Genomic DNA, 13,731 nt, shown 5'->3' with positions numbered 1-13,731 from the left:
CCCAAACCTGTCCCACTCTAGACCCTCCCCTCTCTTCAAAAATCACCACTCCATCCGCCAAATTGCTTAGGTCCCGAAACTACAAGCTGGTATTGATTTCTCATTTCCCCACACACTCTAGAGCCAAGGGATCAGCAAGTCTTTGGATTCCAATTCAAAATACAGTCAGAATGGGGCACCTGGGTGGTTCAGTCAGTTAAGTGGCTGACTTCAGCTCAGGTCATGACTTTACAGTTCGTGAGTTTGAGCCCTGTGTCAGGCTCTGTGCTGACAGCTCAGAGCCTGGAACCTGCTTCAGATTCTGTGTTTCTATCTCTCTCTGCCCCTCCCCTGCTCACACTCTGTCTCTGAATCTCTTAAAAATAAACACATATTAAAAAAAAAAGAATTGATTAAAAAAAAGAGAGAAACAGAGTCAGAAGGTGGATGCTTCTCACAATCTCCACCTGCTCCCCTAGTTCACAGCATTGCCGACATCCACAAGGGTCTCCCATGCCTTCTCGTGCATTCGTGCTTCTGGCTGGGCATCCTCCACCTGGCGTTTGGACGGATGTCCTCATGACATAGTCAAGTCACCCTGCTCCCTACGCACGGAGCACAAGTCCTTGAAATCTCCACTGTCATGGAACCAGGTCCTGCATGACCTGCCTGTCCCTTGGGCCCCGTCTGGTCCTGGATGTCTCCCCAGACTTGGTCTGTTCTGTGCTGGCTCCCATCTGCCCCTCAAGGAAACCATGCCTGTCTGGCCGCTCAGGATTTGCATCTGCCCGTCTCCATCACTGAAACTCGGGAATTATTGAATCTTCTCATGAACAATCTTCTATGTCCGCCCTCAGACATCCGAACTCTTCAATAGATGCTCCTCTAAGTTGCCTGCTCAGCTCCCTGGAAGCTTTTCTGCAGAGCCTTCTTCCACATGAAGCAACACAATACTTGGCTGATTCTTTATTGTCCATCTCTCTCTGGGACGCAGGCCTGTGTGGCCATGGACCTCGTTTGTGGTTTCAGGAAGATGGTCTAGGCCCTGCCTACAAATCACTGAAAATCCTTGCACTTGATGCCCCACACCCTCCTCTCTCCCTCATGACCACCCGCGCTGGTCCCGAAGCTCTTCGGGCTGCAGTCCTCTGTGTGTGGATGCAGCCGTCGGGCTGGGAGGTGCCCAGCCCCTGGTAGTGCACCTTCTGGAACATTCAGGCCAGACGCTGGAAGAAACTCAATGGACAGACATTTGTTCCGGGAGATGAGCTGTGCTCATGTCATGGTTCTTCTTGCCGTGGTCGCATGGCCCTAAGAAAACAAATGACCTTGTGGCCTTGCCTGTGGTCTGCCCCAGCTCCCCACTTCCAGCCTCCTCTGTCAAACACGCAGTTCTCTTGTGTGCCGGCCCTCCTGGGAGGGCTGCGTGAGCTGATTCATTAACACGGTGATGTGGGCTAGTTCATAGACCCTCCAGCCAAGGAGAATGGACGCTACCCACGGAGCTCCCAGTCTGGAAAGAGTGCTCTTTGTGCAGAGTATCCTTGAGCTCCTTCCAAACTGCCAAATAGAGGCAACTGCCTAGTTCTGTAAGGACTGCGTTCTCCAATGCTTCAGATCCTGTTAGTTTTAATTGCTGATCATGCCACCCACCAATACTGTGCAATTTATCAAAGGTCATCACAGTGACTCAAGTTAAAAAAAACAAAATCGGGGGCGCCTGGGTGGCTTAGTCGGTTAAGCGTCTGACTTTCGCTTAGGTCATGATCTCGCGGTTCGTGGGTTCGAGCCCCGCGTCGGGCTCTGTGCTGACAGCCAGCTCAGAGCCTGGAGCCTGCTTCAGTCTGTGACTCCCTCTTTCTCTGACCCTCCCCTGCTCGCGCTGTCTCTCTCTCTCTCCTAGAAATAAATAAAAATATTTAAAAAAAATAAAAATAAAAAATAAAATAAATTGACTAAATCGATCAACTTTAGTATATGTTATCAGTGGTATTAGGGAAAATCATGAAAATTGTGTTTGTTTTATTTATTTTTTTAAGTTTATTTTGAGAGAGAGTGCAAGAGGGGGAGGGGCAGAGAGAGAGAATTGCAAGCAGGNGGTTAAGCGTCTGACTTTCGCTTAGGTCATGATCTCGCGGTTCGTGGGTTCGAGCCCCGCGTCGGGCTCTGTGCTGACAGCCAGCTCAGAGCCTGGAGCCTGTTTCAGAGTCTGTGTCTCCCTCTCTCTCTGACCCTCCGCTGCTCACACTGTCTCTCTCACTCTCTCCTAGAAATAAATAAAAAACATTAAAAAAAAAACAAAATCGCCTATTTCTGAATGTTCCTCAATTCTTGTTGTCATCAAGCAGGTCTTGTTTGTGCGTGGAGTGACGGACTCAGCGTGCTGGAGGCCCCAGAGATCGTCCACTCTCCTCACAGCCCAGCGAGGCGGAGCAGAGGTGCTGAGGGGGCTGCCCGGAGTCTCACAGCTAATCAGGAGGGTGATGCATGAGAAGTTCAAGTCCACTTCTAGCCAAGAGCCAAATGGTACCAAAACCCAACAAAACACCACGTAATTTTACGTGTACTGATTCTTTTTTTTTTTTTTACTAATTCTTTTTCTTTTCTCTTTTTCTAAATTCTTCAAAGGCCATTACATTGTTGATAGTGTCACCTGCTTACGCAACACATTGCAGAAGAAGGCAGTCGTGTGCACGGCATGAGGGCGCCTGTCACACAAGCAGCCCGTACATGCATATCCTGCCACTCTCACTGGCCCAGCTGCTCTGGGCCTGCTTCCCCGTCTGTGAAATCTAGATGCTGGAAATAAGGACCCTTCCCCATAGGGTTGTCGGGAGGTGAGCTTGGGTGTCGGACCCCTGCCTGCCACTGTTCGGGGTCCGGATGCACCAGCTGTCTGCGGTTTCTGGAGCCACTCCGCAGGGCTCACCTCTCAAAGCCCTATGGGCAGGGTCACCCCCATGTTCCGTGGCAGGGATAGGATGGTTGTCCTCCCCGTAAACGGCATTGGGGACCCACAGCCACCATCCCTTGGATGCATCTCAGGCTTCAGTTTCATGCAGGTGATTACCTGGCTAATGTTCAGTGAGCACAGAGGTCATGGGGCCGCCCCGGCCTGCATCCTGGGAACCTGGGTTGTCTCAAGCGGAGTAGGGTCCTTTCCTGGGAAATGGCCTCGTGCTGTGTGCTGTGTGCTCTGTGCTCCACGAGCCCCGGCCCTGCCTTGGCCGCAGTTCTCAGCACCTACGTGGATGAGTGCAGAGCTTCCTCCCCCACCAGGGACCACGTGCCCCAGTCCACGAGAGTGTTTCTTCCAGATGCCAGCAGCGCTGAGGGCGCCTGCATAGACATACAAGAAAGGATCATGGGGCGCCTGGGGGGCTCAGTCATTTGAGCTTCCGACTTCAGCTCAGGTCATGATCTCACCTCTCATGAGTTTGAGCAGCCCTGCATCGGGCCCTGTGCTGACAGCTCAGAGCCTGGAGCTGCTTTGGATTCTGTGTCTCCCTCTCTCTCTCCCTCTCCCCTGATTGTGCTCTGTCTCTCTGTCTCTCTCTCTGTCTCTCTCTCAAAAATAAACATTAAAAAAAGAAAAGATAGGATCATGAAAGGCTCCCAGGTTCACTCAGGTTAAGGCCTTTGCCCCCTGGCTTGGCTGACCTTCCCAACCCCTTCACAGGGGATTATTCTCAGTTCTGTAAACCCGGGCCCCGGCCTGACGTATACCCTGCCTGCTACTTGGAACGCCCCATCTGATGCCGTTCCCCGGTCCCTGCGGAGCCCAGCAGAATGGATGCCACTTGTTTCCAGCCATTCTGTCAGCCCCACAGGCCTGGGCTCGCAGCTCTCCAGGCTCAGGCCACGCGGTTTCCTTCCCCAGTGACCCGGGCGCTGCTCAGGAGAAACCAGTACGTGTTCGTCATTGTATCCCCAGGGTCAAAGCCGACACACTCTGAATTCTCGACTGACAGTGGAAAGGACCCGTCGTTGAGTAAGGCCAGAAGCAGCCGTGACTCCAGGACAGCCACTCACTGGACGGACAGCCCCCAAGCGCCGCAGCCGAGCCGACCCCTGGCTCCAGGCGTGTGTCATCCACGAGTGTGGCAGAAAACGTGGCCTTTGCAGTCGGGCTGGCCAGCTGCACTGTTGCCCTTTGCTGACCTCCAGGGAAAGCCCTGCCCAAGTGCAAGCGCGAAGTCCAGACAGGCCGGCCTACAGAGAACATTCTGGCTCTGCCTCCCAGGCTGCTCTGCAGGCAGTGCTCATCTGGGGGCTCCCAGCACCCCTGGGTGGCAGTTTGATAGAGTCCCTGTGGGTTCTGACCTGCACATTTAAGACCGGCTGGCATGGGACTTATCCTTGCCATGGCTGCTATTATGATTGCTTTTAATACACTATATGATAGTACATATCAACTTTTCATAAATATGTTTAATATACATGATGTGATTTAATTGTGTCCAGAGACCTCGGATGTATTTAATGCAGATCTTACTAGAAAGATAGATTTATTAAGACACTTATATTATTTGTATGAGTCTAGATTAGCATGCAAGATTGTTTCTATCCTCTCTGAGGGAGAAGGATCTAGGCTGCATAAATGGCACTGAGCAAAGGAAAGGGAAGGATCTAGGCTGTGTAAACAACACTGAGCAAAGGAAAGGGAAGGATCTAGGCTGAGTAAATTGCACTGAGTGAAGGGAAGGGAAAGATCTAGGCTGTATAAACGGCACTGAGCAAAGGAAAGGGAGGGATCTAGGCTGAGTAAACTATACTTAGACAAGGGAAGAGAAGGATCTAAGCTGAGTACTGAGCAAAGGAAAGGGNACTGAGCAAAGGAAAGGGAGGGATCTAGGCTGAGTAAACTATACTTAGACAAGGGAAGAGAAGGATCTAAGCTGAGTACTGAGCAAAGGAAAGGGAAGGATCTAGGCTGAGTAAACTGTACTGAGAGAAGGAAAGGGTCAGAGCTGGGGGCAGAGAGTGGCCTGCAGCCCATGTCCTCTGGCAGCACTGGGCTCGTCTAACAGGGGTCAGGGGGCCTCAGGGTCTGCAAGGAGGAAACAGACCTGAGGGAGAACGCAGGTTTCCAAAGTGTTGCTTCAGTCCTGTTTGCCCCCACAGTTCTTTTTAAATTTTATTTGAGAGGGAGAGAGAGAGAGAACTGAGAGCAGGGGCGGGGGGGGGGCAGGGAGAGGGGGAGAGGGAGCGAGAGAGAAAAACCCAAGCAGGCTCCACACTCAGCACAGAACCTGACATGGGGCTCGATCCCACGACCCTGGGATCATGGTCTGAGTAGAAATTAAGAGTCAGATGCTCAACCGAGTGACCCACCCAGGCGCCCCGCGCCTCAGTTCTTTAGAACCAGACGGCAGCAGTGCTGGTGTGGGATCTGCGGCCAACCTACAGCCGAAACCAGGCCAACCTTTAGCTGAAGCGGCTTGGTAAGATGCGCATGGTTTATACCCAAGAGGTGAGTTCCAATGCATGCAGGCCACCCCAGCTGAGCCCTTGACCAGGCTGGACTTTAATGTTCATGCGCTTGTCACGGCTTCCTTTTCTGTCCTCTCGCTCCCTTCGTACAGATTTATGTTACCCGGCCTGTATGAGCACAAAGCTTTCCCCATCTTCTGGCCATCGTGCTGGCTCTATTAGTTGAACCATCTTCATTAAAAAAGAATCCACGTTACGTATTTATTGTTCTTTAGAAGGGTAGAAAATCAGTATTTATAATTGTAAGAAGAAGCACCTGCCTTGTTTACATGATTATAGTTTCCAGACACATCTTCTATAGAATAAATAGAATCACTATGGTTTTCCCGTCAGCACGCTTGCCAACCTAAGTTATGTGATGGGCAGTTCTGAAAATCTAACAATAATCACCGTAAAATCCCAGAGAAACTGAGAGGCATTCAGCAATCGCTTGATAAAATGTTTGTCTCGGAAAACAGGTACGTAAAAAAGAGATATGGTGGGAACATCAAGCGCACAGTCAAACTCCAGGTAAGATTGGGCAGAAATGTCGTGTGTCGGTGTGTTTTGTCTGATGAGACACAGAGGCGGGGGAGGGCAGGCCCAGAAGTGGGGTGTCCCACGCCGTGCAGCACGGCCCGGGCGGGGACCACACGACGCCTTGTGCCTAGGAAGACGTCCCCGCTTCTGATTCCCGGGAGCCTGAGAAGTAGGATGTGTAGGCTGGAATCCTTTTTTTAAAAGAACTAACGATCTATTTGGAGCAACATGAGCCCGCAGTGCTGTCAGGAGGACACATCTATAAATAGCGCCTCTGTCCTGGCTCCGCCCCACATCCTATCTGTGACATTTGGAAGCCTCTTGGGGACGGAGCACCGGCCTTGGCTGCCTTCTTGGTCCCACGCAGGGATGCCCGAGCGAGGGCCTGCCCCCCTGCCCGGCCGCCCTGACGTCTGTGGCCCTCGAGGTCTTCACAGGGAAGACCAAACCCCACTCCAGCTCCTCCTGCCCCCCCTGCAACCTCCGCGGGCCTTCCTGGCGACACTAACTCACGGCAACAAAACTGTCCGCTGACTCGGTGGCCCCCGAGCGCAGGAAGCGGGTCTTGTGTCTCGCGGAGTGGCTGGCCCTGACCTTGGCATCCGGGCACACCGCCGGGGCCACTTGTGTTTCTCGAACACGCAATCCTCAGGGCTTTACGTCTCGGCCCGCGTGGGGCCCTGGCGGCGCCTGAAGCGGCCGGAGACGCGGACCCCCGCGCGTCAGGCCACAGGCCCCCGGGGGCGTGGAAGAAACAGTAGATCCGCGAATCTCTTTTTTTTTTTTTTAATTTTTTTAATGTTTTATTTATTTCTAGGGGAGAGAGAGAGACAGCGTGAGCAGGGGAGGGTCAGAGAGAGAGGGAGTCACAGACTGAAACAGGCTCCAGGCTCTTAGCTGGCAGTTAGCACAGAGCCCGACGCGGGGCTCGAACCCACGAACCGCGAGATCATGACCTAAGCGAAAGTCGGACGCTTAACCGACTAAGCCACCCAGGCGCCCCAGATCCGCGAATCTCTTATTCGTTCGTCGGACGCCGCCCTACGGTTAGCCGAGGGCCGAGGTGTGCGGCCGGCAGGGCGGCTGGGTCTGCAACGCCGCTGGGCGTTTCCATTTCAGAGGAAGAACGCTGCGGCTTCAGTGTGTCCCCGCCTCGGCTGGACGCGGCGTCTAACGCTCAGCCCCGCTCTCGCCAACTGCGGCCTGTCCTTTCCTCTGAACGGAAAGGACCAGAGAAAACAGGCCACGCTGCCCCGGCCGCGAATTGCCCTGGCCGCTTAACCCCTTTCCCTGACCCGCGGCCCCCCGGGTCTGCTGGTCTGTTGGCTCGCGCTTGACATCATCCCCAAACGGAATCTGGGTGGTCTCACACACACCCTCGGGCACACACGCGTACACACTCACGAGCACGTTCTCACACACACGCTCTGATAAAAACTAAAGGTACAAAACTTTCCCTGTTTTAACGGATAAAAACACACTGCGTGTGACACTGCTTTGTAATGATTCGATTATTTTGCGACCGCTCTTTGTAAAATCGGAGCTGCATTTTTTTTTAAATTTTTTGAAGTTTTATTAATTTGGGGTAGGGGAGGGGCAGAGAGAGGGGGAGACACAGAATCTGAAGCTGGCGGATACCTGACTGGTTTTGTATCAAATCACTATATTTGGAGTAACGTAGTGATTTATAGATAGCAATAGATAACTAAAACAGGCTATAAACATTCCTCCCTAAAGTATGTAAGTTACAAGTTAATTTAATTTGTATGTAATTAAATGTGAAATACATACAAATTCCAAGTATATAAATTACGTTGCCTTCCTTATGGTCACAGAGATCGGGAAAAGCAGAGAGTATGTTTATTTACACTCCAGTTTTGTTATGTCATTGTAATTGCGGTTCTAAAATATGTACATATTTAAACACAACTGTGAAATTTAAAATTTAAACACAATTTTGGGGAGCATTTGTCTTCGTGATGCTTTTGTTTATAAATTAACTTTGTTCTTTATTTTGCATTTGCATGTCAAATGGCTAAACATGTGATTAACTAAAAATTCGTACCTGGTACTGATAAAAAGTGCACCCTAAGGATTAATAAATATTCATGCTGTGAGGGCCTTGTGTGGTTTCTTGAAGATTTATGTCCATGCTTAATTAGAGTTTAGTGTGATTTTTATTTCACATAGACTTTATCTGTATAAAATATATAAATGTATTTGTATTACGTATCATCACTATGTAAAATACATCATATAGATTAGGTTTACATGCATAAGCTATATGTAAAATAAAATGTATGTATATATATATGTGTGTGTGTGTGTGTTTATATCTATGTAAAATGTGTAGGGTAACCTTGTTATCACTGACCAAATAATGATCCAATATAATGACATGTATTGTCATATATACTAACATAATGTCAAATTTATTGTAAAATTCAACTCACAGAGAATTCTAATAGATATGTACATTTAAGCCACAGATGATGGTCAGAAATTGAGTTCTAACATGGCTAATTCAAATTAACTTTGCAAAAATGTTGACCAAACTATAGGGTTATTTATTGATGAGTCTGGGCCTCAGACACATCCTGAGATTCCGTGGAGATGAGTACGCACATCCTCCTAGTATTTATGCGTTTTCTGTGTGTGAAATCTAGCTCTCACAATTAGATTTTACTTAGTTCTATGAGCAAAGTATTTCTATTTCTTCTAAAATAATTCCTGTAAAAATATTTATTTTGTGAGAGAAAGAGAACAGGGGAGGGGCAGAGAGAGAGAGACAGAGGGAGAGAATTTCCAAGTGGGCTCCGAGCTGACAGCACAGAACCTGATGTGGGGCTCCCCTCCCCTCCCCCTCCCCTCCCCTCCCCTCCCTTCCTTCCCCTCCCCTCCCTTCCCTTCCCTCCCCTCCCCTCCCCTCCCTTCCCCTCCCTCCTCTCCTTCGATCTGTCCCTTCCTTTCCTTCCCTCCCTCCTCCCCCCTTCTTCCTCCCTTCCCTTCTTCCCTCCTTCCTTCCTTCCTTTTCTTGCTCCCTCCTCTCTCCCTCCGTCTCTCTTTCTCTGTCTTTCTGCTTTGCCTCCTTTTCTCTTTTCTATTATCTTTCTAGTCAAAGTGCTCAATGTCTCCATTAAATGCATTCCCAGAACGTTATTTTGCAGCACATCATGCATTAACTCAGCTCTGGTGTCTAACTAGGGCAGCCTGTCCTGTGCCACCAGCGTTAGGTTTCTGCTCAGCAGGCCACCGCAAAATGAAAAGGCCGTCCACAGATAATAGTCTTCATTTACTGGTGCAGAGACAAACTGATCTGTCTCTCTTTTTGACATCTGTCAAAACCTTGCCAGAAACCAAGGACAATCAGGCCTGTTGTGGTTTTGTTTTATCCATGAATCAGTATCAAAAAGTACTGGTGTGGTTCACTCTTGAGTTTCTTGGATTTTTGAGATGTTTTTCATACCAGTTAAAAAGATTATTTTATCAGTGACCTTTGTAGACTAACTCTGTAGTAAACAGGAAAATATTCAGCCACGATGAATTATGTAATACTTTGAAATTGTCTAGACTGTTAGGAGGGTAACAGATGGAGCAAATTCTTGGAAATGAAATGCAATTTAGCAACAGAATTCTAAACTGAGATGATGTCCATCTCTCCCTCTGCCCCTCTCATCTCCCCATTTGCTCTTCAACCCTCTGGCCCCAGCACACAGAAGGATTTATTTGGAGTCGGCCACGCTCTACCCTTTCCACTGCTTTAGTAACGAGGTACAATGTCAGCTCTGTGCTCATCTGTCCTATTTCTTTCCAGTCTTCTCACCGCCTGGTGAAGTTGTAGCTGGGGAAGAGTCAAGGGTTTTGCATACCGTAGAACCCATTGCTGCAGAAGTGCTGGCCGTGGGCCTTAACTGCATTGTGGGGAGAGAAGGGAAGACAGCCAGTGACCACTTCAGGTCGCATTGCTGTTTAACCGTGAGCATCGTCTTCCTCACGCACTGCAATTCCTCTTGTTATAGAAAATGGACTGTGTTGGTGGCTCGTCTTTGAGCAAATTTACATGGCGGGAGTGAAATTGATAGATAAGAAAAAGTCAGACTTGGGACACCTGGGTGGTTCAGCTGGTTGAGTGTCGACTCTTGTTTTTGGCTCAGGTCACGGTTCCCGGGTCGTGGGATCGAGCCCCGCATTAGGCTCTACATTGAGTGTGGAGCCTGTTTGGGATTCTCTTTCCCCCATCCCCTGCTCTCATTCTCTCTCAGTCAACCAATCAATCAATCAATAAAAGAAAAACTCAGTAAATCCAACACCACTTACGGAGAAATCAGATGAACGAGTAACTATGAGCCTCTTGCCACTGGAACTTTCCTCCCCATAAAAACAAAATAAAACAAACTCTATGCTGAGGTCTGTGGAAGCTACAGGAAAACATAAACAAGCGTCCTCCTTCATTTGGGAGTCAGGTGACCCGCGTGTGAGGACGGTAGTGAAACCATGTAGGATAGGACCCCCTCCAAGGACCAAAGCAGCAGAACAATGTAAGCGGTCAAGGTCCCTCTGTGCCCAGGTCGTTAGAAGGAGACTCTCGTCTACATGGAAGGTGGGCGGGTCCCTGAAAGAGGTAAACTCTATGAACACGTTAGCGAAGAAGGGCCCAACTTTGAGAAGGAGACTGAAATCTGAAGGTAGGAGATGACGGTCAACAGGAAAGGGGAAGGATGGTAGAGGAGAGGGGGTGAGGCGCGGCTGGGATTGGTCCCCAGGTGGAGTAGGGGCATGGGGTACGGATCAGTGTCCCCTTGAGGACGCCCCCGGGATGGCCGCACGGGCTGTGTGAGCTCACGTGTGCAGGGTGCAGTGTGGTGCTCGTTCCTGTGGGGTCCCCTCCCTCTTCCGTAGCCGCCCGGAGGCCAGTGTCCCCCGAGGCTCTCCCCAAGCAGCACTAGGAGATGGGCGTCTGTGTGCACATAGTTTCAGCGGAAACATGACAGCGCCTGGGGGCGAAAAGTGAATTCTCCAGGGACCGAGCCTCGTTTCTGCATGCGGCCAGTGTGCCGTGCCCTCAGTGACACAGGAAGACAGTTATGTCTTATAGGCTGGGGACCAGGGGACCACCACACACCCACGCCCCTCTCCAGGCCCCCGTGCTGCCGGGGGGGGCCTCCGGCCAGTGACAGCCTGGGGGATGGAGGCCGTCTGCAGGTGCTCTGGGGGAAGGGCCCCGAAGGCAGAGTCCGGGCATGAACGGGCCGGGAACCCCAGGCCCCTGCAGTACGGGCTTCAGGAGCCTGGCTGTGCCCCCCAGTGAGCAACTGTGGCACCACCCATGGCAGTCTTCTTCCTCCTGACAGAAGCCAAACAAAACACGGCAAGATCACCATTTCTTTTTCTTCTCCCTTGAATTATGCATTTTATTAATTTTTTTTACAAATAGTTTATTGTCAGGTTGGTTTCCATATAACACCCAGTGCTCATCCCCACAAGTGCCCCCCTCCATGCCCCTCCCCCCTGCCTCCCCCCTGCCTCCCCCACATCCATCAGTCCTCAGTTTTTGTCAGCATTCAAGAGTCTCTCATGGTTTGCCTCCCTCCCTTTCCCCCCTTCTTCTCCCCCATGGTCCTCCGTTAAGTTCCTCCTAATCCACCTATACGTGCAAACATATGGTATCTGTTCTTCTCTGTCTGACTTACTTCGCTCAGCATAACACCCTCAAGGTCCATCTGTGTTTCTACACGTGGCCAGATTTCATTGTTTCTCATTGCCATGGAGTATTCCATCGTATAGATAAACCACATCTTCTTGATCCATTCGTCCGTCGATGGACACTTAGGCTCTTTCCATGTTTTGGCTATTGTTGAGAGTGCTGCTGTGAACATTGGGGTGCACGTGCCCCTGTGCATCGGCACTCCTGGGTCCCTTGGGTAAATTCCTAGCAGTGCTATTGCTGGGTCTTAGGGGAGTTCTGTTGTTAATTTTTCTCTTTGGGGAATTTTCCCTCCCAGCTGAGGAGCCCTGAGGCTTGTTCCCGGCTGGCACCACAGATTACCCGTGCCCTGGAGTCAGCGGCTGGAGGTGGGCCCCTCCGTGCGGGGTGCCACCATCTCCCCCTGCCTGGGGGAGTCTGAGCAGGGGCGGAGGGAGGCGAGCAGGGCCTTCCCTGTTCCCAACTCCCAAGGCTCCCACAGAGGCATTAACGAGAGATTGGTGTAAAGATAAGGGACGAGTGTGGCAGGCGACGGGACTGGAAAATTGAGTCTTTGGATAACCGTCTCTCGGAAACCTTTGGAGGAAACATAACGACGTACTCCCTCCAGGTGAGCGCTTTCTCCGCGGGGAGGACGCTCACGCTTCTGTCAGGAAACACACGACTTGATGCTGCCGTGGGGTGAGGAGGGAGACCCTGGCGACCTGCTTCCGTCACCTCCACGCCCCTTCTGAACGGATGTGGGCGCTCGCATCAGTGGAGTCAAGAAGCCCCAGACGCTGCAGGTTCAGACGTCTTTCCAGCTTCTCACCTTTCCTGCACCAGAAATTAGCCTCCTCGGGGTTGTGGCTCCAGAAACACTTGCAGGGTCTTTATGCAATTATTTGCGAGAACAAACGCCACCAGCTTTTTCCATCAGCCTTTAGAAACCACCTCCCCTCCGCCTGGTAACCTGCTCCTCTGCGCCGTGCCTGAGCGGCCGCCCTGCGTTCAGGGAGAACGTCGCCCCCAGCCGCGTGGCCGGATTTCCACCCTCCCCGGGGCGGCTTTCAGAAGCTGCCTGCGGACCGGGAGGCGACGACGGGTCGGACGGCGAGCACCCACTCGCTGGGCACTGCTTAGACGGATCCACTTTCAGGGGCGTGTTGGTGTTCACCGGGCAGGATGCTAAGTTGCAAACACACGCACAATTTACATTGCGGGCCTCAAAATAAACATCAGGAGAAAACTGGGTGCATATATTTCCGGTGTCGCCTGGCCGTTTCGACCAGGACTGCAGAACAGCGCTCTGCAGGGGCCTCACTGGAAACGCTGTCACCCCCGTCACACGCCCGGCAGGCTGGTTCCGCCCACCTGGAGGGCCGGCCCTACGGACGACGCGGTCCGCTCCGTCTCCCTGGCGTCCGAGGCTGAGGTCGCGGGTGCCGCCCGGAACGGCCCGCGAGGCTCCTTTAACCTTTTCCAGAGCGTTCTCCACGTGACGAGAGGTAGACCAGACGCACACGGCCGGCACGGCCGGCTCTCGTGAGGGGCTCGGAGCCACCGCAGGGGGCCGGCCTGCACCCAGGCTCTGCGCGGGGTCCCCTCCTCCGCCCCCCGCTGGTTGGGGGGGTCTCGGGTGAGGCACCCCTCAGGGGTCCCCGACATCTGCCCCTGGTTCTCACGCCGCACCCAGGTCTCCTTGCGCTCCTGTGACGGCCCTTGATCCGCCCGACTGCCCGTCGCGCCCCCTCCCGGGACGGGGCTGTGCGTCCCGCCCGCACGTCGCAGGAAACCCATAGTGCTTCACGGCGGGGACGTCCGCAAGCAGATGTCACGTGACAAGCCGCGTGACCGGGTGCGCGCGGTGGAGACTCCCAAGCGGCGCGGGGTTTTGAGGGTACGTAAGGGCTCGTCCCGCAAGAGCAGAGAACCGCCCCGCAGGCGGGGAACCGCGAGGCGCAGACACCGAGCTGTCCCCCACCCGCCCGGGCGCCTGCGGGGCGGCGGGAGGGTGCGCGGGGCCGGGGGCGGGTGCGCGGGGGCGGGGCTGGGGG

Source organism: Hyaena hyaena, unplaced genomic scaffold (genome assembly GCF_003009895.1).
Source record: "Hyaena hyaena isolate Hyena2069 unplaced genomic scaffold, ASM300989v1 scaffold_22, whole genome shotgun sequence".
Lineage (NCBI taxonomy): Eukaryota > Metazoa > Chordata > Mammalia > Carnivora > Hyaenidae > Hyaena > Hyaena hyaena.
Note: the sequence above shows the minus strand (reverse complement) of the source record.